The following is a 26,086-nucleotide window of genomic DNA, read 5'->3' on the forward strand; positions in this document are numbered from 1 at the left end:
TGAGATAAGCCTGTCTGCTTGTGCTAAGCTATCAACGGGGTAAGCAGGGGTTATTTTAGAAGTGTATCCTCCTTACCCTGACTAGGAAGAAGGGTCCCTACTAGGACAAAGGTACAAGCCATTGCAGAGAGACCCCCATTTCTAACATTGGTAGCAGCAGTGAGGATTAGGACTTGCATTTGTGCCTAACATACAGTGACTGGTGTACACTATTAGCATAGTGCAGACCATTAAGCAATCGAATACTATTGGTGATTTTTCTTTTTTGACTTTTTTGCAACTCGTGTACTGCCAATTTTCACCATGACAAAACCAGCATCAATTGCATCGGTGGATAATGAGTAAGAAGAAGACAGGGTGGAAACCTACACTGTGCCACAACTGAAAGCCATCTGCAAAAAATGTAAAATCTCAGTAAGAGTCCTCACCAGAAAGGAGGAACCAAAAGGCGCAGAGGGACGGGTTGGAATCAAGGAATGCCAATGAGCATACCCAGGAGCCTATGGTGGAGGCTGAGAATTTAGATGGGCAGCAGGATGGGCCATTGGTTCTGCCTCGAAAGAGGGGGGGCAGCAGTGTGTCTTCAAGAGGTCTGTCGCTGGAGGATAGAGAGAGATGCAGAGTACATGAGATGGAGCTTGCTAAGCTCAGGGGGGGGGAGAGAGTGACATGGAGGATAAGAAATTAAAGAGGAGTTAGAGAGGCAGACACTTGCCATGCAGAAAAAGAGGATGCTCTTAGAGCATGAGAGATGTTTGAAGGAGCTGGACATAAAAGCCAAGAGTGTGGAGTCTAGTTACAATGGTGGCAGCTTGTCTTCAGTGCCTGGGGAAGGAAGGGTGTACATCTCTAAGGATGCGATCAAGGATTATGTGAAAATTGAAGACAGTCAGTGGTTCAAGGGGTATGAGGTAGCAATGAGGTCCCAGAGAGTCCCTGAGAGAGACTGGAGAGCAGGGTTGTAGAGCCACTTCATGGCAGAAGGGAGGGGTAACTTGCTAGCCTTACTAGAGGATAAAATGGTTTATGTTCCTAAGAAGGACACCTTAATCAGGAGACTTGACCCCAGAACTATATAGCCAGAAGTTCAGGGCCTGTAAGAAACTTGAACCACACACTTGGGTGGAGTACGTTGCCTACTTTTGCAGAGCGCTGGATGGTTGGGTGAAGGGTAGCCAGGTAAATGATTTTCAGGGGCTCTATGATTTGATGGCATGGGAGCACGTGTCTGCTAATAATTTTCCAGAGCTACACCAGCATTTAATTGACAGTAAGCTGACTGACCTCAGGAAGCTTGCTGTGGAGGTGGACCACTGGGCATTAGAATGGGAGGGCAAGAGTAAACAAAAGGAGTTTCAAAAAGGGACCCGATGGAAAGATTTCCAAACCCCCCAAGTGGTAAAAACCATGGGTCTCTTCAAGTAAGCCTGCAGAGAAGGGTCCCCCCAAGTGTTATGCTTGTGATCAGGTGGGTCACTTCATAGGGGATCCTAAGTGTCCCAAAGCCACTGGTGCACCGCCCCATGGGTTGACAAGTGTAGCATTGGGGGGGGAGGAATTGGGTCCCCAAGGAGGGTGGGAGCCAGCAGAATGGACCCTTGTTTCACTAGGGGACAATGAGATGGTCCCAAGAACCCGCCTGCCCACTAACATTAAGAAATACGGACAGTGGGTGACCATTAATGGCCACAGGGTGCAGGCTCTGAGAGACACTGGAGCCAGTGTGACAGCTGTCAGTTGTCTGCTAGTGTCTGAAGAGCAGGTGGTCCCCAACATATTTTACCCAGTAGTTGCAGCTGACAATTCAGAGTGCCTCTGCAAGGTGGCACAAGTTCCCTTTGAGTGGGGGTGGGGAGTCTCAAGTACCATGAAAGTAGTTGTGAGACCAGCCATGCCTGTTGACTGTCTGCTTGTTAATGACCTGGAGAGTTCGCCTTGGGAGAAGGTGGAACACAGGTCTCATCTGGAGATGTTGGGTCTGCCTGAGTGAACGTGTGTGACCACTCAGTCAATGGCAGCCGGTAAGGGCAATCAGGAGGACCTGAAGACAGAAGGAGAAGAGGCAAAGGGTGTGGGAAACCGGCCCCGAAGTTCTCACGGTCCAGGAAGAGGCAAACCTTTTGGGGGATGCCCTGGAACCTACAGGGGAGCAAGTGCCCGAACTGGGGGACCTGCCTAAGCTGACCCATTGGCATAAGGAAGGGGGCCCCTCAAGGGAGGAATTCTGCAAGGAGCAGCAGGAATGCCCTTCTCTTGTTGGTTTGTGGCAACAGGCTGCAAACCAGGCAACAGGTGATCAGTCTGGATCATATCAGATTTACTGTGAGAATGGTTTCCTGTATAGGGAGCCTAAGGTTGCGGAGCCTGGGTCAGCCCGTATGCTGGTGGTACCCCAGTAATTCAGAGCCTTCCTACTGGGTCTGGCTCATGATGTACCTTCGGCAGGGCATTGGGGATTGATGTAAATAACGTCGATGTTTCGACCCTAAGATGTGGTGCACAGTTAGTTGCATCCGGGGTGGGTCTTCATCAGGACAAAAAGGGGGTGGACAGCCTGAAGTAGAAGATTGTTATAGCGTTTACTTGGCGCTATCTGGGAGAAAGGGTCGAAACATCGATGTTATTTACATCAATCCGTCCGTGAAGTTACAACACGCAAAACAAAAGAATACATTTTGTTGTAACCAATATAACGCATATGGACTGATGATATCCTTGTTGTTCAGTATTGTTTATGTCATGCGTTTTGATCCCTATATAAACCACGTCTCACTAACAGTCACTGAAACCTTTTCACTGTATGATTCTTTATTGTTTTTGGACAGCAGCTACATACACTGTATTAATACCTGCAAAATAAGAAAAATTCTCGAATACCTAAGAAAGGTGTTGTCTCTTTATAATTTGTTCATTAAATGTTTTTCTACAATTTATGAAGAGACCGACTATTGATATAGATGCACAAAGAAATTGCCTTACTCCCGACAGAACCACTACTCTTGTATCACTTTAGGACCCAGGTTCTGAGGGTTGCGGGGAAACCCCATTATAACTACTAGCTACCTCAGAACTATGGTTCTGTGTGGACTACAGAGGGCTCAATTCAGTCACAAGGACTGTTCATAGATCGGTTGGGAGCTGCTTAGTACGTACGAAAAATGCCCCTGCCTCCTTTCAGAGGTTGGTCAACCAGGTGTAGGCCGGACTGAAGGATTTCAGGCCGCCTACCTGAATGACATCGCAGTGTTCAGTGCCACTTGGGAGGAACATCTACATCACCTCTGGGAAGTGTTGAGGGCCCTGCAGAGGGAAGGCCTCACGATCAAGGCCAGCAAAAGCCAGATTGGGCAGGGTTCTGTGGTGTACTTAGGGCACCAGGTAGGAAGATGGAAGTTGGCGCCCCTACAGCTTACGATTGACACCATTCTGACTTGGGAATCCCCCAAGACCCAGACAGTGGTGAGAAACTTTTTAGGCCTCTCTGCATATTACAGATTTGTCAAGAGGTAAGGCATCATTGTTGCCTTCTTGACTGAGCGACTTCCAGGAAGCTGCCCAGGAAGGTGTACTGGACAGATGTGTGTCAGACACCTTTTGATGCCCTGAAATCTGCCATGTGCACGGCGCCCGTGCTCAAAGCGCCCAACTTCTTAAAAGAATTTGTAGTGCTGACAGATGCTTCAGAGCATGGTGTGGGGGCTGTTCTCTCAACTAAATGATGAGGGCCTAGCCCTAGACCAACCTGTAGCCTTCATTAGTAGGAGGTTACTTTTCCAGGAACAGAGGTGGAGTGCAATTGAGGCTTTTGCTGTGGTCTGGGTGCTGAAAAAGCTAAGGCCCTACTTGTTTGGGACTACCTTTCGGGTTCAGACAAACCACAAGTCCCTCGGATGGTTGATGAAGATGAGGGATGAGAACCCAAACTGTTGCGGTGGTCCATTTCCCTACAGGGCTGTACTTTACGGTGGAACACCGTCCTGGTACAGAACACGTCAATGCTGATGGTCTGTCCAGATTTGTTACCTTAGTGAAGAGAATTCCCAGGAGTTGGTAGTTCTCCCCAATTTTCAGCTGGAGGGGACACGTGTTAGACCTGGAATTCGTGGCGTTGTTTACCCCGATCTTTTTGCTTCTGCCTCCTGTATTTTTGCTGTGCGCTGAATTTCTTTCAGCACACACAAGTGAAAGGAGGCAGGTATCCTTTAAATAATTACAGATTTAAACTTATTTCACAGGATATAGAGGGATTTTGCCAGTTTGTTAGATATCATGTTCCTCCACCTCCCAGGCATATAGATTCTCTCATGTTTGCCACCAGCACCCTTATGTGCACAGAAATGTGTGCCAAACAGCTGAAGGATTTATCAATAAATATCATGACAAGGCTCTGAAAAGAGAAGAATAATGATATGCATCACCTTTTAATTAGTTCAAATCTAAGGAGAATACAATTATTGTGTTATATCAAATATATTATAACCTGAGATAAGCAAAATCCTTCTTTAAGACAGTAGCCAATGTACTAGATGTGTCTGTACTGTGGGTGACTGGGAACATGTAATCTGAGAGTGTAGAACATTGGGATTGTTGGACTTGGCCCACTCCGCAGTTATCCCTAAACTTTTTGCCTTAACCCTTCTGTTTTCTTAACCCGTTTTTGTTAGCTTTTAAGACTCTGCGCACTTTATTAGTTTGCAAATTTATAAAGCGCAGCTGTTCACCTGCAAGGGTATCCAGGTGCAGTCCATCGGCACAAGGAGATTAAGCGATTTGTCCAGATTCATAGGATGCCGCGCTGACCTGACCGCTGTGCCACATCCTCACGGCTAACCATTCCTAATATGCTTTGCTCTCTCCTTTAAACATGGTAAAAATGGCGTTCACCTTATTGGAACATTTAATTACTTACTTTTTAAGTCCTTAGTGAAGTGGTACTACACATACCTAGGGTCGGTAAACTAAATTCTAATTGTGGTTAGCAGAACATCTTGTGCAACTTACTTGAATAGCCCTTTAAAATATGTCTCAGTTCTGTAATTTCAGTACAATTGAGCAGTTTTAAACTGTCATTTAGAGCAGGCAAAAGAAACCTTTTGGCAGGCCTAAACCTTCCCTTTTAATACATATAAGGCATTCCTTGGGTAGCCCCTAAACAACTCATTGGGCTGGGTGTGTTGTACTTAAATTTGGGCATGTATTTTTAGGTTGTACATGTCCTGGTGGTGAAACTCTCAAATTCTTTTTTCTCTATAGCAAGGCCTACCTCTTCCATGGGACAACATTGGGTTACCTTATTACATTTATTTGTTACCTTTTGTATGGGAGCAGGTAGGAATATCATGTTTGGTGTCTGAGGAATTGTTATTTAAAACCATTTTTAAAAATAAAATCGGATTTTACATCACAATTTTGAAAATAGCACTTTTGGAAAATTGACATTGTCTTGTCCAAACCATTTGGTAATGCAGCCTGTTCCTGCATCACATGACTAGGTGTAGTTGGCAGTTAGCCTTTGTGTATCCGCCCCAGACAGTATCACAAAGGAGGGCTAGGTGTTAGAAGGACAGGCCATCTCTGATAGGATGAGGGGGGACGAGCTGTCATCTACCACACTTGCACATCAATGGGGCTGCCTCAGCGCACACCCGCACACACAGGGCTTCACACCTTGTGTTCCCACACAGACTGGGACCAGGGCAGGGAGGGAGAAAGTTCCAGACACCTTAGTAGGGTGAAACATTCAGGAGCTTCTTCCACTTGTGGGCACCAGATATAACAAGCATTTGCAATGCAATAGGTCTCGCATTTGCGAGAGTTTAAGCTATTGGAATTGTAAATGACAATGCCTTTCATTTATGTTTTAAAAACTAACACGTAATTAAAAGGCATTGCCATTTACAATGCCAATAGCTCAAACTCTCACAACTGCGAGACCTATTGCATTGCAAATGCTTGTTCACTTTGCAAGTAGACGTGGCCTGATTTGAAATTTCCGGACTTGCTCACTGGACTTGTCTGCTCTAATCGCCATAAAAAGAAGCCCTTGTTCATGCCTCGAAGGCGCTGTGCAGCTGAATTGATTAAAACGCACTGGTGCAGCCTAGCAATGTGTTTACACAGACACACTTGCACACATTTTCAAACACACACACATACAGAGACACAAACACACAACACAGGCACACATACAGACACACACATACAGATACACACATACAGATACACAACACACAGGCACAGACACAGTACACATTCAGGCACACAGAGACATAGAGCACACAGACACACACATGTGCACGTGAATCAGGACCCGAGAGCCGTGCACACCCAGCAGTGCCTCTGTGTGCATTGGCTGGCGCTGGCTCCACTGCATAGCGCTACAAACGCCTGCATGCTGAAGCAGATGGAAGTGTGTTTTGCCTGTAGCTCAGTGCTGAAGTCTTGGTTAAACAGGTGTACTTAAGTACATTTACAATGACTTTGTCCCATTTTTAAGAGCATTGTTTTCCTTCCTAAGCAACAGAGTTAAACTCAGTCTTAAATGGAAGAAATGTAGAGCATAGATTGATGCGCCCCTTATGCCTTTGTCTTAAATTGGCTGTGTCTTGGCACCGCCAAGCGCGCAGTCTTTATGAACACTTTCTAGTAAAGGCAGGATTATCTCGCAAACACAGTGGTCAGCCCTGCCCCCACCGTGAAGGCAGCACGCCCCAGAGACCAGCGTCAAAGGAATTGTGTATGGCTAGCGGAGACCGTGAAACAAAAGACGTGAGAAGGCCGGCAGTAGACATGGGCTGCACCGGTCAGCGCGTTGACCAATTGACCACAGCAAAGCAGATGACACCCCCGCTCTCCCAAGGCAGCGTGTGCGTGGCTCATTATCAATTATAACAGTAAGGTGGGACGAGAGACCTCAAGCCGCTGCCACCCTGACCCCCAAAGCACAGCAAATGGCGGTCACGTGCCTCAGCTACAAAGAGACTCCAGCGCAGGCATGGTTTCAAAACATCAGAAAGTCATCAATCAGGCAAATAGTAATCAGAAGAAGTACACTGGATCCAGAGCTTGGCTTTAATGATTAGATGAGAGACCGAACAATCCATTTACGATTGTCTAAGATGCTTCACAGAAAGATTCCTTCCTCACCTCTCCCGCACCCCAATACATCTCTCGGCCCTTGAAATCGCAGACGGAAAAACAAACTGTACTCAGCCTTCGAAATAATGAAACAAAACTCCGAATAGTCGTGTAAAAGATCCAACCTGTGAGGTTTTAGTTGATCATATTAGCTTAGACATGATGGTGGATTCTGGGGCTCCTGTAACCATCATTTCCGATGTTTTGTTCAATACTCACTGGTCTTCAAATGTACATCTCCTACCATTAGATATCATTCCGAAAACATATGGTGGTAAGGACATTGATATGTTGGGTTATTTTTTAACAAAAATGTCATGCTTAGGTAGATGTACAAAAACAAAAGTTTATGTAGCCATTGATGGTAAATGTATAGTTGGTTGGCAGAACCTTGCGAAAATGGGTCTTAAATTAGTCCTGGGTCATCTTACTCCTCTGTAAAACATTTGAATGTGCATCACAAGTATTCATTTCAACAGTATTAACATTCATATTATCTAAAGACGATTCAAGAGAAGAAACATCCACATCAGTATCAAAAGAGGATAGAGTGCTAACTTGAACCGTCTTTCAGTTCCTACAAACAGTGTGGAAATGTCCAATTTTGTTGCAAAATGTGCACCTTTTGCCCAATGCAGGACAAATTGGGCTATTACTAAGGTGCATCTTAGATCCACATCTGAAACAGAACGTAGTTGACTTTTTCTGAAAAGGTTTCATGCCTTTGTTCTTGGAATAAACAGCATTGACCTGTATATCACTTTGCAAAGACGGAATATTTCCTTCAGAAGAAATAATGGACCTCTCAACACTTTTGGCCATGTCTATTACTTCTGAAAGGGACGGATCATGACAACTTAGAATTCTCTCTTGGATTTTCTTATAACACTTGTAAACAAACTGGTCTCTCAGTACAATGTCTAAATATGAGCCAAAGTTGCAGTCCGCAGCTAAGTTTCTGAGTGCAGATATAAATTCCTCGACAGATTCATGTTGTTCCTGTTTCCTTTTCATAAAGTTGAAACGTTCTAGCATAACACTAGGTTGCTCTAAGAAAATGTATTTAGTCTCAAAACTGCATCAGTAAATTCGTTCCATCCATCTCCATTTCCGGGAGGAGGTAGAGAATGTGGAAGATTATTAAAGATTTGTCGTCCAGCACTCCCCAAATGACTGTATAAAATAGCAAGCTTCCTTTTAGCTGAGTACTCATCTGCACCAATCACAATTAAGTAACTCTCAAAACTCTTATACCACAATTTCCATGTTTCCTTGGGTTTACCAGGTGAAGGAAGAAAATGGTTTAAACTAACAATTTGCTGATGATTTGCCATATTTTAAAAGAAGTTTAACTTTTTAAATGAAAGTCTTTTAATAAATAAATGTGTTGAAAAATAATTAAAAGTACCTCATGTCTTGTTCCTTTCAGTTAAATTCGTTTCCGTGTTTAAAACAATAAGAAACTCAATAGGCTTTAAAATATATAAGTTGTAACATACCTGAACTGTTTAAAATGAAACGCTAAGCGCTTTGATAAACGCAAGCAGAGGAAAACAAACAACGATGTTCCTCCGTGAAAGTCAAGCTGTTACTATGGAAACAGCTTGTTTGCACAAAACCAAGATGGCCGCCGGTGCGTGATCACGTAAAACGTGACGACGTGATGATCCTGACGACTGCCTGCACTCGAGCTTGTCACTGTGACGTTGCGCCAAGCGTCATGAGTGACAGCAGTTGAGGCCAATCGCTTATCTCAAACGCACGAAAATGCCCAAACTCCACCGCTGAGTCACTTCGAAATCTATTTTCCCCAGATTTCCACGGATGGAGGCAAACAGGATTCTTGAGTAAGGCGGAGTTCCTTATTTAAAGTTTGCAGATCGTGTAAAAATTGGTTAAATTGCTGCTTGTACCCTCGTCGCCAAATGTAAAGGAATAAACCTTCATTATAGATGAGTAAATAAGGTAAAGATGTAGCGCAGAGCTGTATATCCAGGAAGAGGTTTATTCTTAGTTGAAGACAGCAAATAACAGGATGTTGCTTTAAAGCTCATAGCTGCATTGAATACTATATTATCACTTTTTAGAAATATTGTGTGTCCACTGTTTGCCAAATAACAACAAGCATTGGCAAATGATGAGGGAGGTGTGCCTAGATTGAGTGACCACATGAGGAGGAGGAACAAGGGAGGAACAGGAGAGGAGGGAGCAGCGGCCGGATGTGGCGTAACAGCCAAAGCAGCCGACCGTGAAGCTGGAGAACCATGTTCGAATCTCGGCGTTGTCTCACGCATCCTGTGATTGTGTGCAAATCACCTAATCTCCCTGTACCTGAAAAAGGAATCTGTCCATCTGTAATGTAACTGGTGATCATATAAAGCGCTCTGATCCCTTCGGGTCTAGTTGGTGCTATATAACACTGCAAAGAAATATCATTTTAAATAAGCAGTGTGGTGAGCGGTATGAGGGGGTGGCTTGGTGGGGGTGGGACAGGGATATTAAGTGGCGGCAAAGGTGCAAAAAACAACTGTGTTGGCTGAGGGGTCAGCACGAGGAGATTGTGGTGGCAGAAGCTTAATAAACACAGAAGCAAAGAGCATGGTAATTGAAACTGCAGCTGTAAGCCTTTCATGAAGCCAGTGCAGGAAGTAAACAGTCCACTGAGCAGCGGTCAGGTGTGGGATAATGGCCAGAGCAGCCTACCTTCAAGATGGAGAGCTAGGTTTGAGTATCGGCTCAGGCATCCTGTGATTGGTGCAAATCATTTAATCTACCCATGCCTGAAAATGTAATGTGTCCATCTGTAATGCTGTTTATGAAAGCGTTCTGATCACTTCGGGTCCAGTTTACGCTTTATAATTTTGCACAAAGAAATATATACAAAAGCAGTGTTGTAGGAGCTGTGGGGGGCGACACGCGGTGATTAAGTGGCAACAAAGGTGTAACAAGCTGTCAGACGCCCGTGTGCTGGGAGGGGGAGGGCTATTAAATGAAGTGGGACGAAGCGCTCTGGTCCCTTCCGGTCGAGTTGGTGCTATATAACACTGCAAAGAAATATAATTTTTTAAATAAGCAGTGTGGTGAGTGGTATGAGGGGGTGGCTCTTGTGGCATGCGTTTTTCACAGTGGGTATTTAATTGTGGCATGCGTTTTTCACTGTGGGTATTTCGGGCTGTTTTATAGTTTAATGTGGCTCTGTGGAGCTGTGGAAGAGACTGCAGGCATTTGTGGCGGTGACGGCGCACGGAAAGGAAGACTCGTCAAAGATAAAGATCGAAATGCAGAGGCCCATGAAAGGAAGGGGCAGAGAGGAGCCGGCTGGCACACGAAGTGGCTCAGAGATGCATGGTGGCAAATGAAGCATGTGCACAAAGCGTGTGATTGTGCGCGTAAGCGCACACAATCTGTTGGCAGCATTTCCAAATGCCCCTCTTACTAAATCTCTCGCCATTGCGATCGCTTACGCAATAAGCAAGGCAAGACCTAACAAGAAGAGTTAGTAAACATGGGAGTGTGGTGGCAGATGACCAAGAGGCACTGGTGATAAAAGAAGCGTGTGAATGGGAAGAGCGGCCGTGGGAGGTGGGAGGGAAGTAGGAGAGTGGTGGGGGGCATGGAGCGGCAGACTTAGAAGTGTGATTGGGGACAGACAAATGGTGGTGTGACGTGGCTGGTTCATTGAAGTCTGGTGCGAGGCTGATGGGTTTGCCGTGCAAGCGCGTCTCACACGAGTGCACCAAATGAACTGGACACTATCCGCTTGTTCAAAAAGTTTGTTTCCCCTGCTATAGGTTCGAGCTATTAATCCCTGCGGGATATAATAGTCGAGACCTAAAAAGGTCACCCCAAGCCCAACTCTACACACTAGCAGTTGCAGAAACAGCCACTAATCATCTATTTTCATGTTTAAGGACCTTATGGAGAAAAACAATGGCTCAGAATAACAAGGCGCAGAATGGTGCTGCATGCTGTGCTTTGCTGCAAGTAAATAACTAAGATAGCACATTGTTACGGTCTTAGGTGTATTTAAAGTATTGCTGGGGAATGCATTTAATGTGATTAATGTGGTTGGTATAGGGGTGGCAAATGTTAGCATCCCTTAACACTTTAAAGAGTGTTTAATGCCAAGTGGTAGTGTGTTAAATGTAAATAATGCAGATGGTTTTGAGGGTGTCCCAGGGTCACAGTCTTAACGTTTTAAAAAATGTTTAGCACAGGATGGGCGGGTATTTAAAGTGAATACTGTAGGTTTTCGGGTGGCACATGGGTTGCAGTGGTGCGTATTTAACCCTTTCGCTGCCAGTACTTCCTCCCCTTACTAAGCCTTTATTTTGGCTGTTTGGGGTAGTTCATGCTTAGGCCCCATGTAACTTAGTTCACATAAGGTATCCATGCCAAATTTGTGTCCTTTTCTTCAAACCTCATGGGGATTTTAAAGTTACCCAGGGTTTGTGGATTCCCCTGGGGTGTTGGGAAAATGGGGAAAAAGTGCTGTAGAAGAAAGCTTCTGTTTTTTTCCCCTGCAAATTGTATCAACAAAGGGTTTGTGGTGCTGAACTCACCATCTTCCCAGCTTTCAGAGACAGGCAGACTTTTGTCAGAAAACCAAAATCTTCTACACAGTTTTGGCATTTTACTGGGACAACCTATTTTTGCTACTTTTTGTGTTTTCAGCCTCTTTCCAGTTAGTGGTAGAAATGGGTGTGAAAGCAATAATGGATCACAGAAAGCTATACATGCTAAGTTCAGTAAGGGGTCATTTGAGTAGATCCTTAAAGTTTTTTTTTATAGAATCTAACAGTTGAAAATGAGAAATATTGAAAATGATTTGAAAGAAACAACCGTTTGTGCCAACATTTTCACCTGTAATTTCTTCTAAGTTTTATACATGTTTGAAAGCTATATACCGTTAAATACGCTGGACCCTTTTGGTTGTGGGGATATATAGGACTTGAAGGTTTACCAAGAACCAGAGGAACCCAGAGCCAATAACTGAGCTGCGTCTTCCAATGGTTTTTCATTGTGTACCGAGTATATAGCAATTCATTTGGTAGCATATAACGAGAGAAACATAGGTAACAAGGACACCTATGTATTTCCGAAATGGGAACAAAATATACAGTTTAGAAGAAGTTGTTATTTGCACATCTCTGAAATTGTGGATACCCATACTAGTATGTGAATTATAGGACATTTTTCAAAGTGGCTGCTTTTTTTTTTACACATTTACTTACATTTGGAAGGCAGAAACGCATAGAAAGTCAATAGGTAATAACAATTGTTCTACAATTCTGTGTTCCCTTAAGTCTCCAGTTAAAAATGGTACTTCACTGGTGTGAGTAGGCCTAATGCCTGCGACAGGAAACGGCCCAAAACGCAACATGGACATATCTCATTTTTCTAGTTAAAACTGACCCTTTTTGGCAATGTGCCTAGCTGTGGATTTTGAACACTAGCTCAGCTGGCACCTGGGGAAACTAGCAAACCTGTACATTTTTGAAAACTAGACACCCAGGGAAATTTAGGATGGGGTGACTTGTGTGGCTCTCACCAGGTTCGGTTACCCAGAATACTTTGCAGACCTCAAACTTTGTAAAAGTAAAACACATTTTCCCGACACTTCTGTAATGGGAATTTCTGGAATCTGCGTGGACCCACAAACTTCCACCCACCCCGCATTCCCCAAAGTCAAAAATGGTACCTCACTTATGTGGGTAGGCCTAGTGCCTGCGACCGAAAATGGCCCAAAATGCAAAGTGGACACATCACATTTTTCCACTAAAAACGGGCCCTTTCTTTTACAATGTGCCTAGCTTTGGATTGTAAACCCTAGCTCACCCAGTACCTAGGGAAACCTAGCAAACGTATGCATTTTTGAAAACTAGACACCCAGGGGAATCCAAGATGGGGAGACTTGTGAGGCTCTCACCAAACCTCAAACTTTGTAAGCAAAAACTAACACAAAAAAAACCATTTACCTCATATTTCTGTGATAGGAGGTTCTGCAATCTGCGTGCATCCACAAACTTCCACCCACCCCACATTCCCCAAAGTCTCTCAATTAAAATGGTACCTCACTTATGTGGGAAGGCCTAGTACCCGCAAAAGGAAACTGCCCAAAACGCAATGTGGACACATCGCATTTTTCAACTGAAAACTGACCCTTTTTTTTGCAATGTCCCTAGCTGTGGATTGTGAACCCCAGTTAATCCGGCACCTAGGGAAATCTAGCAAACCTATGCATTTTTGAAAACTAAACACCCAGAGGAATTCAGGATGGAGTTACCTGTGTGGCTCTCACCACGTTCTGTTACCCAGAATCCCTTGCAAACCTTAAACTTTGCCCAAAAAACTAATTTTCCTCACATTTGTGTGATGGAAAGTTCTGGTATCTACGTGGATCCACAAACTTCCACCCACCCCGCATTTCCCAAAGTCCCTAAAAATAAATGGTTCCTCACTTGTGTGGGTAGGCCTAGTGCCCGCGACAGAAAACGGCCAAAACACAAAGTGGACACATCACATTTTCCCACTGAAAACTGACCCTTTATTTACCATGTGCTTAGCTGTAGATTGTGAACCCTATTTAACCCAGTACCTAAGGAAACCTAACAAACCTATGCATTTTTGAAAGCTAGACACCCAGGGAAATCCAGGATGGGGTGACTTGTGGGGCTCTCACTGGGTTCTGCTACCCAGAATTGCTTGCAAACCTCGAACTTTGTCAAACAAAACACATTTTCCTCACATTTCTGTTATGGACAGTTCTGGAATCTGCCTGGATCCACAAACTTACACCCATCCCACATTCCTCAAAGTCTCTCAATAAAAATGATACCTCACTTGCATGGACGGGCTAAATGCCCGTGGCAGGGAAGGGCCCAAAACATATTGTGGAGAAATCAAAGTTACCTACCACAAAACAACCTGGTTGTGCAAGGGGGGGTCACCTGGGTTTTTGCACCTGAGCTCGGCAGCCATCTAGAGAAACCCACTAACCCCAGACATTTCTAAAAACCAGAAACCCAGGAGAATCCAGGGAGGTATGGCTTGCGTGGATACCCCAACATTTTTCTACCCGGAATCCCCTGCAAACCTCAAATTTAGCTGAACAAATCACATTTTCCTCATATTTCTGTGATGGAAAGTTCTGGACTCTGCGTGCATCCACAAACTTCAACCCACCTAGCATTCCCAAAGCCTCCCAATAAAAATGGTACCTCACTTGTGTGGGTGGGCTAAATGCCCATGAAAAGGAACTGCCCAAAACTTACTGTGGATACATCAAAATGACCTGGGTTTTTGGCCTTGGGCTCAGAGGCCATCTAAGGAAACCTACCAAACCCAGATATTTCTGAAAACTCGGCGGAGTCCAGGGAGGTATGGCTTCCATGGATCGCCCAGCATTTTCCTACCCAATATCCCCTGTAAACCTCAAATTTAGCTGAAAAAAATCAAATTTTCCTCCCATTTCTGTTTTGGAAAGATCTGGAATCTGCATGTATCCACAAACTTCCACTCACCGAGCATTCCCAAAGTCTCCCAATAAAATTGGTACCTCACTTGTTAGGGTGGGCGAAGTGCCCGCGGCAGGGAAGAGGCAAAAACGTACCATGGAGACATCAAATTACCTATGACAAAACAGCCTGGTTTTGCAAGGGGGGCACCTTACTTTTTGGTACTGGGCTCGGTGGTCATCTTGGAAAAGCTACCAAACCCAGACATTTCTGAAAAATAGACACCTGGGGGAGTCCAGGGATTTGTGAATTGTCTGTATCCCACAACTTTTCCCTACCCAAAATCCCCTGCAAACCTTAAATTTAGCTGAAACAAATCACATTTTCCTCACATTTCTGTCTGGGATCACCGTGCCAGCACAAATGTCCTACCACACAGAGTTTCTCTCATTTTCACGATAAAAATGATACTTCACTTGTGTGATTGTCCAATGCAGAATCGCCTTAAAACGGATTTGTTTTAAAAATATAGAGCTGCGCTATCCCCTCAATCCCTATGTTTTTGGCCCTTCCGTCGCAGGCCCTTTGCCCACCCACACAAGTGAGGTATAATTTTACTCAGGAGGGCTTAGGGAGTGCTGAGTGGTAGGATATTGGTTCCGACAATGTGATCCCAGTAAGAAATGTGGGGAAAATGTGAATTTTTTCAGTTACATTTAAGGTTTGCAGGATTCTGGGTAGGAAAATGTTAGGTATCCATGCAAGCAATACCTTTCTGGACTACCCTGGATGTCTACTTTTCAGAAATGTCTGGATTTGGTAGGTTTCCCTAGATGGCCGCCGAGCCCAGGGACAAAACCCAGGTGACTACTCTTGCAAAACCAGGTCCTTTAGTGATAGGTAATTCTGATTTTTCCACAATATTTTTTAAGCTCTTCCCTGCTGCGGGCACTTAGCCCACCCACACAAGTGAGGTGCAGATTTTATCAGGAGACTTTGGGGAATGCTGTGTGGGTGGAAGTTTATGGATGCACGCACGTTACAGAACTTTCCATCACAGAAATGTGAGGAAAATGTGATTTTTTTTTTCAGCTAAGCTTTAAATTTGTAGGGGATTTGGGTATGAAAACGATGGGGGATCCATCCAAGCCAAACCTCCCTGGACTCCCCTGGGGATCTAATTTTCAGAAGTGTCTGGGTTTGGTAGGTTTCCCGAGATGACCGCCGAGCCCTGGGGCAAAAACCGAGGCGGTCCCTCTTGCAAAACCAGGTTGTTTTGTGATAGGTAATTTTGATGTCTCCACAGTATGTTTTGGGGTGTTTCCTATCGCGGGCACTTGGCCTCTCCTCACAGGTTGTTTGAGATAGCTATGTGGACACCTATGTTTTTGGTCCCAGGCTTGCAGATATCTAGGGGATTCTAAAAAAACAAGACTTTTGTGAAAACAACACACCCGTGGGAGTCCAGGGAGGTGTGGCTTGCATTTATCCCTCAACATTTTCCTTCCCAGAATCTACTCCAAACCTCAAATTTAGCTGAAAAGTCAAATTTTTCTCTAATATCTGAGTGAGAAAGTTGTTGGATCTCTGCACTGCAAATTTCCTACCACTCAGCGTTTCCCCTCATTCTCCCAATAAAAATTATACCTTACTTTTGTGGATGGGCCAAGTGCGTATGACATGGAAGTTAGGTATCATATTTCTCAGCATACCAAGAGGAATGCTGGGTGGTAGGAATGTGTGCCTGAGTGGTGATCCTACAACTTACCCACACAGAAATGTGAGGAAAATGTGACTTTGTACGTAAATTGGAGGTTTGCGGGGGATTCTGGATAAGAAAACGCTGGGTGATCAATGCAAGCCTCACCGTCAGCCAAGAGTCAGTACGCGCACACCACCAGCCACACATTCACCACTAGCCCGGCGCCATCCATGCACACCGCCAGCCAAGCGCCATCAACACACACCATCAGCCATGCGCTATGCATGCACACCACCAGCGAGTCGCCGGATGATGTATACTGCCAGCTAAGTACAACTCCATGCTCACCACCAAGCCAATCTTCACACACCGTCATCAAGCGCGAGTCCACACACACCATTAGCCAAGTGCAAGCCCACACACACTGCCAGCAAAATGCCAGCCAAAGGTCAGTACACGCAGGCCATCAGCCAAACTCCAGTTAACACACACACAAACTCTTCCTGGTTTCTTGTCGTTTTTCGTGACCATGCTTGGGGATAGATGAGACTAAACATTTCACTGAAACTGCCAAAATGTGTGCCTAAAAAAAGAGGGATGACCCATGCCTATGGGGATTCTCCCTGACATGTCCATAAATATATCCCTGGTTCCTAGTGGATTTCTGCCCCCACACCAAGGGGCAGATAAGCAGATACAGGGTTATTTCCCCAATCTGCCTTCCGGGGGCAGAAAGACTTTTTTGGGTGTGAGGGGGGGTGGGATTGGAATGCCAATTCTGGGCAGCCCTCTCCCCTACGTATAAAAAATCCAACATAATCCCTGATGCCTAGTGGGCTTTCTGTGCCCCCGGGGGAGGCCGCTCAGGGGCTATTGCTCCCATCTGCCTCCTAGGGGGGTAGAAATACTGTGGAGTTTTTTTTGGGGGGCATTGCCATGCTCATTTTCGACAGCTCCCACACCTATCTACATTAAAAAAGAAATCCCTGGTGCCTAGCGTGCTTTCTGCTCCCCAAGGGGCAGATCCGGGGCTAATTCCCTCATCTGACTCCCAGGGGGGGTGAAAAACTGTGGAATTTTGGGGGGGTTGGCATTACCAGGCCCATTTTGGGCTGCCCCACCCCTATATGCATTCAAATAAAATTAAAAAAACTGTTTGGGGGGGGCAGATCGTGGGCTGTTGACCCTATCTGCCTCCCAGGAGGGGCAGAAAGACTATGGAGATTGGGTGTGTGGGGGCATTGGCATGCCAATTCTGGGCAACCCCACCCCTATAAATGTAAAAACAAAAATCCCTGGTGTCTGGTGTGCTTTCTGTCCCAACAAGGGATCCACTAGGGAGGGCTACCATTGGAAAGGAGAGATTCTCCCTTATCTAATAATATCTCTCTCCTGTCTACCTCCGATCGTCATTTCATCAAAATGATCAGAACACCCTTGGGAGCTGGGGAAGCTCTTCCCTAGCTCCCGAGGGTGTTTTGACAGAAAGAAAATCCCTCTGTTGCCTGCACCAGAGGGATTTCCTGTGCCATGTGCACGGACAGCAGGGAGCAGTCCAACACACATGAGCACTGGTGCGTCAGACGGCTCCTGGCCGTTCGACGCACCAAAGGTTAAATGGTTAAAATGAAAATCGCTAAAGGCCATAGGAGGGTACATATGGCTGTAACCTGAAAGTTTTTACAGTGCTTTAAAACATTTTTACATGAAACTCTATGGCTTTAAGGGGCCCTTAGTATGCAAACATACTAAACATTTTATACAAACAATAACAGGGGCTTAAGTACTCGCCCAAAGGCGTCCATTGTGGGGGTGTCACATCGATGGGGCCCGGTTGATGGAGGTTCTCCTGGTGGTTCGGGGGCCCTGGCATACCTATTCTACCCACACAGATGCCATGTTTTCCTTGATGAGCACAGGGGTGCTGGGGGTTCGATTATAGATGTATAATAGAAAAAGTAAGGAGGGATAAATCAGCTATTTTATTTTTGTACAAGGCACAATCAATTACCCTGTCATTCACAAATTTCTTCCAGCTAACTAAACATATTTCTATAAAATACACATGTCATAGGATGGTGCTGGATGCACAGAAAATCAAATACATATATATCAAACATAATATGTACAACACATATAGCGGGACAAAAAGTCACATATAAATCACAATCACATGTAGAACAATACAAATACACACTATATACAACATTTACAAAGACCCTTAAATATAACTCAAACAAATGTACACTCCTTATTCTGAGTAATACATACACTCTGAGGACGTCACCTATGCGCCTGAGGTATCACACTTCTTATCCTTTTTATCTTTAGGCGCCCTAACTATAAGGAAAAAATTCAAAGTTAATAAGACTCCTGCTAGTTTTGTCGACGCAGTCACGTTCCAGTCATTCATTTCTTGCGGCTTCATCAGGACAAGGGTATATCTACAATAGTAATTAAAACATATAAGTAGACATTCTATTCTGGGGGCGTGGCTACTGCACGTAGCGGAATGGCTGCCTGGTAGGGGAGCTCCGCGCGCTGGAACCATATACTGGGCAAATACCATCCTTTTGAAGCTGCTGTGCTCTGAAAAAAAAACACTCGGAGGGCCCCGGGATGCCCGTGGTATGATCTGAAGCGTAGTGGAGGGTTTGTGTCCCGCGCTCCCTACCCGAACTGAGTGAGGCGGTGGACTGCGTAGTGAACGGGAAAATGGCACCGGCGAGACGAACGGTCTGAGCGCTCTCAACCTGTGAGGCTTCCCGGCGTGGTTGCTGTGTGGGGACAGGACCGGAGTGACCGGGGTACCTCTGCTGACGGTTCTGAGGCTGGGGCCGGCTCTCTGCTGACGAGTTGCGGCCTGGCGCAGTGAAGAGGCCCGGTTGCGGAGGTGGGCCTCGGCCGGCGGTGGGCGCAACCCCATTCCACTGGTGGACCACGACCCGCACTGTCCTACGTGGGGCTGGCTGCTGCTGTAATCCGATGCCGGAGGAGAGACGCTGCCCCGCTGGAAGTCGCTGGTGGCTGCAGAGAGAAGGCACAGAGACGGGACCTGCACAGGAGGTGCTGGTGTGGTTAGTGAGACACCGGGAACGGTCGGGCCTGACGGGCCGGGCGGCGCGGGCCTAGCGGGGTGTCGTGGCTGGAGCGGCGCTGCTCACTGCGGCTGGTTGGGTGCTGGACTGTCTCTCGGGGCCAGGGGGGTGCTACCTGTCGGCCATCTTGACTCGCTGCTGTGCAGAGAACGGTCACGAGCGGTTGATGGGCTGCGGGGGGGCCCCGAGGTGGCGGGGGACCGTGACAGTGCCTGTGCTGGTTCGCGGGTGCCTGCCCCGAGTGCTGTGCGGCTGGGTTGCAAGTGAGAGGAGCGGTCGGCCGGGGTCTGGTTGACCTAGTGTATTCTGAGAGGCGGTGACCTGGCTGTGAGGAGCGGCGGTGCTACAAGGAGGGGCGCTCAAGCAGCGCAATAGGAGAATCTGGCCTAATGGTGGATTGCGTGACATTGGATTATACGGCCGTCCTGCTGGGCCCACGGGAACGCACCACGCGACAGGACAGCTGCTTGGATTGCTGTGTGGCAGAACTATACTGCTGATTGTTCTCCAGCCGGCTTGCTGGTAATACCGGGCTGCCAGTCCAAATAGCAGATCGCCATGGGCAAGTCGGAGCCTAAACAAGCGAAGCTGACTTTTGAGAATAAACGGCTGACGCGCACAACAGATGGCTTGGGTGAGCAAGGTAACTCGCGGGGTGCCTCGAGTCTAGCGGACGACGCAGAGGATGACACCAGGACAATACTCTTGGAATTGCGTGCGGGGATGAAATCCATTGATAGCAAAATAGACGCCTTGGCGACTGGACTGGTTGTCGTTAAAAAGAAAGTGGACAAACATGAACACCGCTTGGATGTTCTTGAAAATCGGGTGTCTGATGGTCACGATGCACAGGCTGAGGCACGCACACAGATCCTACAAATGGAAAAGATACTCGAGGTGATCAGCGCAAAGAATGAGGATTTAGAAGCGCGCTCCAGGCGTAATAACGTACGCATTCTTGGGCTTTCGGAAACAAATCCCATACCCAAAATGGAACCCTTCATTGATGGCATGCTGCGTGAACTTTTTGGGTCCATTCTCTCTAATGTAATGATAGTGGAAAGAGCGCATAGATCCTTGGGACCAAGACCTAAGCCAGGGGCGGCACCGCGCCCGATTATTGCACGCCTGCTTAATTATGCAGATAGAGACGCTATCCTGAGAGAGGTTAGGGCAAAAGACCCGGTGGTGTATAAGGGAGACACATTATCCTTCTTTCCAGACTACACGCCGGCTGTGCAGTCAGCACGGCGGGAGTTTGTGCTGGTAAAGAAGTTGTTGAGGGAGGCGGCTATGCCTTATGCCATGTTATACCCGGCGAAGCTGAAGATAACCCATGAAGAACAGTCCCACTTCTTCACAGATACGAAATCTGCGTTAAAGTTCACAAAACATATTTGCAAGGCGAAACCGCGACGGAAACAGGTGGATGACGAGCAGGCAGTGTCAGGACTTGGATATGCAGACTAATGACAGGATAATATATGACCGTCTATGTGCCTTTTCTGAATATGCCTGCACTGGTCTCGTTTGGGCTTGTATGTACCATGTCAGATGTAACGCTGGGGGTGGCGGGGGCCCTTGTCCTACTTGATACTTCCTCGGGTGTTTCGGGGGGGGGGCTGCAGTATGTTACTCATTGTATTCCTTGATTGTGGCATGGCAGGTGCGATATTGGTATGGTTCCGGCGGCCACACTTCGGTGCGTATACACGCTGCTGAGCCTCTTCCCCAAGAGGGTATCACCCGCATGGCTGTTGTTTTGAGGGTGGGAGGGGGGGGACTGGTCTCGACCTGATTTGGAGGTTGGAGTGGGAGGTGGGGGAGGGTGGTTGAGATTGTGCAGTTTTTGTCTGTTTTGTATTCTTTTTGTATTGTATTCAGTCAACTGTGCGAGCTGCGATGCAATGCTATTGTAGTGCTTGTATTGTATTACAGCTGCTTATGTCGTGCCCCTCTGGTTCCTGTGCTGCAGGCTGTAGATAATCGGATTTCTACTGTTTGATGGCAGATAAATGTGCAATGCTAACCTGGAATGTCCGGGGCCTCAATTATCCTAAAAAGGTGAGGCAGGTGCTCGCATACTTAAATAGACATGAGATACAACTAGCGTTGCTGCAAGAAACGCGTCTGACTCCGTTACCAGCGTGTGGAGTGATGGGCAGATGGGCAGGTTTACGGTTAGCTGCTTCGTATTCCTCGTATGCGAGAGGTGTGATGATATTGGTCAAGAAAGGTGTGGACTTTCAGGCGTTACAAACATGTACGGATGAAGGCGGGAGGTGTGCAATGGTGTGCGGGAAATTGCGAGGCATGTTGGTCATCATTATAAATATGTATGGGCCAATAGCGGATGACCCAGTGTGGGTTGACCGCATTTGTGGAAAGTTGAGAGATTGGCCGACTGCCCCTATTATCTGGACACCTACTTAAATGCACAGCTAGATTAATCGAATCCTGTATCGTATCGCACCCCTAGAGTTGCTGGGAGAGTAATACGGGCTATGGAAGAATTTGGGCTGTGTGATGTCTGGAGACTACGGAACCCGCAGAGGCGAGAGGGCACGCATGCGACACCTATGCATGGAAGTTGATCTAGGCTTGATTACTGGTTGATTGGTGAGGAGCTGATGGAATGGATTGAGGAGGTTGTGCCACTTGCTCGCACATTGCCAGATCATAACCCGGTGAGACTAGTCCAGAGGAATCGGAAGGGGGTGCAACGCCCGTTTACATGGAGGTTGCGTTCGGAGGCACTTCTGGATCCCGTATATGAGAAGACAATACATGAGGCCATAGTTAAATATTTAGCATTGAATAAAGGAACTGTCGAACAGGCAGCGACACTCTGGGAGGCCTTTAAGGTCACCATTAGATGGGTGTGCATCGGGACCGCTGCGGGCATACTTCGAGATATACGGACACAGCTCCAGAGAATTGAAAACGAATTGCGTGACTTGGAAAGTGATTACGCGAGTAAGCCTGAGATGACTAAGCTGGCTCGGATACAAGAACTGATAGGGGAATATGATTCGTTCGCTGAGGCGGAGATTAAGTATTTGTCCCGTAGACATACAGCCAGACGATACGGAGAGGCGGGCAGGCCGAGTCGCACGCTGGCATTTAAGATTAGGGAGCGTCTCGAGCAGCAGCATGTGGATAGGATAGTGGATGACACGGGAGTCGAGCATTATACTCCGGAGGCTATCACGGAGCAGTTCCGTGTGTTCTATGCGGATTTGTATAGCACAAGGGTAACACCGTCGGTGGCAGATTTTGACGCATATTTGGAGGACTTAGCCTGTGCTTGGCTGTCTGACGTGCAGCGTAAATATCTCTGTCTTCCCATAGATGAGCAGGACATTAAACTGGCGATAGCGGCGCTGCCTAATAGTAAAGCGCCCGGCCCGGATGGGCTAATGGTAGAATTTTATAAGAAATACGCAGATCTGCTTGCACCGCATCTTTTGGAAGTATACCCGGAAGCGTATGATACGGGGATGCTGCCCCCATCATTAAGGGAGGCACTAATCGTTACTTTGCTCAAGAAAGACAAACCGGCGGTATCGTATCGCCCGCTTTCATTAATCAATATAGACGCCAAGAGTCTGGCAAAGATCCTCTCCACCAAACTGCAACCACTGCCGCAGGGGCTGATATTACCTGATCAGTCGGGATTCGTGCCGGAGCGGTCCACCTCACATAATCTTCGTACATTATTCTCTATGTTCCATGTCTTAGAACCCGCTCTGGAAGCGGCGGCGGTGTTATTGGACGCCGCCAAGGCGTTTGACTCGGTGGAATGGCATTATATGCACCAGGTGCTGAGGCGTAAGGGGTTTCCCCCATTGTTTATCCAATGGATAACGTTACTCTACACGGCACCGTCGGCTAGAATACGGGTAGGGGGACTGACATCAGATTCATTGCGTATCGAGAGAGGCACTTGGCAGGGATGCCCTCTCTCGCCACTACTGTTTGCAATCCTCTTGGAACCTCTGGCCTGTGTCATCCGTCAGCGTCATAGGGAGACCGCACTTAATTTTAGTTACCGGCAGGTATCAATATCACTGTACGCTGACGTCATGGTCCTTTTTGTACGTGAGCCGTCCAGGTATCCGGCGCAGTTGCTACGGGAGTGGGTCAGATTTGGACTTATCTCCGGCCTACACATCAATTGGGAGAAGTCATTTATAATTCCACTAACAGCTGGAACTGCACAGCCAAGTCTGGAATTCCCGCTGGTGGTCTGCAGACCCAGTTAAATATTTGGGTGTTTGGGTGCACCGTTACCCCACAGTGGTGATCAGGGAGAACTATGGCAGGGCATACTCGAAACTGGAGAATATGGTTGACGCCTGGCTTTTACTGCCACTGTCGCTGGCGGACCGTATCGCCCTTATTAAAATGGTTGTTTTTACCTAGATTTCTCTATCTGTTCGCAAAAGTGCCGATCGTGCTCAATATGGAGTTTTTTAAGACTCTCCGTAGTCAATTGCTCAGTCTGGTGTGGGGGGGGCGAGCTGCGCGAGTGCAGTGGTCGGTCATCACCAAGGGATATGAGAAGGGGGATTCGCAGCGCCGGATTTCTATGCATATTATTTCAGTGCGCAGGCTCAATATCTATATTACTGGTACAGACCGCATGCCTTTACACCGCACATTGCAGTGGAGGAGGGAGATGTGGCTCCCATCCCGCTGCACAGCGTGGTCACTCATCATTCACGTGGTACCCTGAAATCAGAAATCAATGCAGTCAACGCCACAGTATCGGCTTGGCGGAGAATCGGGCAGCTGGCACGGAAACTGCCGTTATACGTGCCGGATATGCATCTGGAGCATCACGCATGCATGTCGGTTACGCACGAAACCCCTTGTATGAGGGTGTTGAGGGAGGCGGATCTCTCTCATATGCGGGATATCTATCCAAACGGCTCATTTGCCATGCAAGAGGATTTACAGCATATTACTAGTCAGTCACTTCTCTTTAGGTTTGCGATTCACAGGTTGAGGCATGAGGCACATTTCCGACCGAGCCTCCTGTTCTGCTGTCTCTGCAATTTGTTCTCACCATACCCACTAATAAGAGGCTGATATCCAAATTATATAAACTTATTAAAGATGAAACGGTGGAGGTAGCCGATAAGAGCTGGACCAAATGGAATGAATGTTTGCCTGTCGCTATTTCAGAAGATAATTGGAAGCATGTCTGCAGACTAACGGGGAAACTCTGTATGAATGGTAATCTTAAGATTATCCACTTTAAATACATACACCAAGTGTACTACACCCCGGCACGATTGTATAGGTATGGGCTGCGCGAGTCTGCATGCTGTGACAGGCAAGATGATGCAGACTTTATGCATGTGGCGTGGAGTTGCAGGAAAGTGGCAGAAATCTGGACTGCGGTGGTGAATTGCTTGAGAGAGATGGTGGCTGTGGACCTCCCTTGCTCTCCCCTGGTGTGCCTCCTGTGTTGTGTGCCGCACGTAAGAGGGGTGAATGGCACTTTCGTGCGACTGGCGTTGCTGATGGCTGCGCGTAGGGTGGCGATCACGTGGGGGAAAAGGCGCCAGCCGGTACTCAAGGCGTGGCTGACTGATCTGGTGTACTGCCAGGATAACCTTAACACTTATGCGGAGGACCTCCCCCTTAGATCGAGACCAAGGGACATCTGGGAGCCGTTACGAGTATATCTGATTAATAAGACCGAGTAAGGAATTGGTTAGCGTGGGGCTTGGGGGGGGGGTGTGGTATGTGGAGAGAGCGGCTGCGGGGATCCTACAAAAGGAACAAAAAAAGTGCGGACGGCTTGCACAGTTACTGCGATTTGTAGTTGACACTGATTTGTGATTGTCCATGTATTCTTTTTTTTTTTTTTTTGTATTTTCTTTTGGTTTTCATTTGTGGACTATTTTGCTTGACTGTTGAATGTGTGGGAGAATTTCGCTACGGCAAATGGTGGTATTGTAAGATTTAAGCGATGGAAGTTGATGATGCCTTTATCATTGTACCATATACGAGTATCAGCTACAATGTGGATGAAGATGTGTTTCTGTTGATTTGTAAAATGAATTTTAAAAAAACAACTAGACATTCTATTCTACCTATATACACATCTATCCCAATATTGCCCATGCAGTGCTCCGAGTGGGAAAAACCTTGAGGCATACACAATGCCTCGACTATAAGTGTCTCAACAAAGTGACAAATGGAGGGTAATCACCACAATCTCTTATGGAGCCCAAAGAGAGACAAAGAACTACTGTCAGTGCGCGTGCCTCAGTGTTCAACCCATGGTCACACCTAGGTAGTGAAAGATTAGAACGAGGAGGCTTGGGGTACCTGAATTAAATTCTTCAATCATCAAAAATTGGCACCATCCAGCAAATATCACATGGCTACACAAATACCCGCCTCAACTGGATCCTCTCAAATCCTACCGTAGCGAAAGGAGGAATGGTATTAGTCTTAACAAGTACTGGTCCCTATGCGTCAATCGACCTCTATTCGCGTCTAAACCTATGCTAACACGCGCCAAATTAAAAGTTAAGCATTACCTGGGTGTAAAAGACTTAATGCTGGTCCACGTGATCACCGGGCATCTCCCTGTTACTTGGAGAAAGTCCCCCACCTCGTTGCTTGTGGAGAAACATAGCCCGTATAGATACGCTGTCTCTCACAGCGGACGC

General features: G+C 46.7%; 1 protein-coding gene across 2 annotated transcripts in view; it reads left to right on the forward strand.

The window, feature by feature from the left end:
• Positions 1-8,919: 8,919 nt before the first annotated feature.
• LOC144813769 (uncharacterized) overlaps positions 8,920-26,086 on the forward strand; it is an 84,215-nt gene continuing 67,048 nt past the window's right edge. Inside the window, exon 1 of one of the 2 annotated variants that reach the window (XM_078674051.1) lies at positions 8,920-8,984. The gene's annotated coding sequence lies outside the window, so the exon portion shown is untranslated. Of the gene's footprint in view, positions 9,103-26,086 lie in introns of both variants that reach the window. The other variant, XM_078674050.1, reaches the window with a different exon arrangement.

Source organism: Lissotriton helveticus, chromosome 1_1 (genome assembly GCF_964261635.1).
Source record: "Lissotriton helveticus chromosome 1_1, aLisHel1.1, whole genome shotgun sequence".
In the NCBI taxonomy this organism is placed as follows: Eukaryota; Metazoa; Chordata; class Amphibia; order Caudata; family Salamandridae; genus Lissotriton; species Lissotriton helveticus.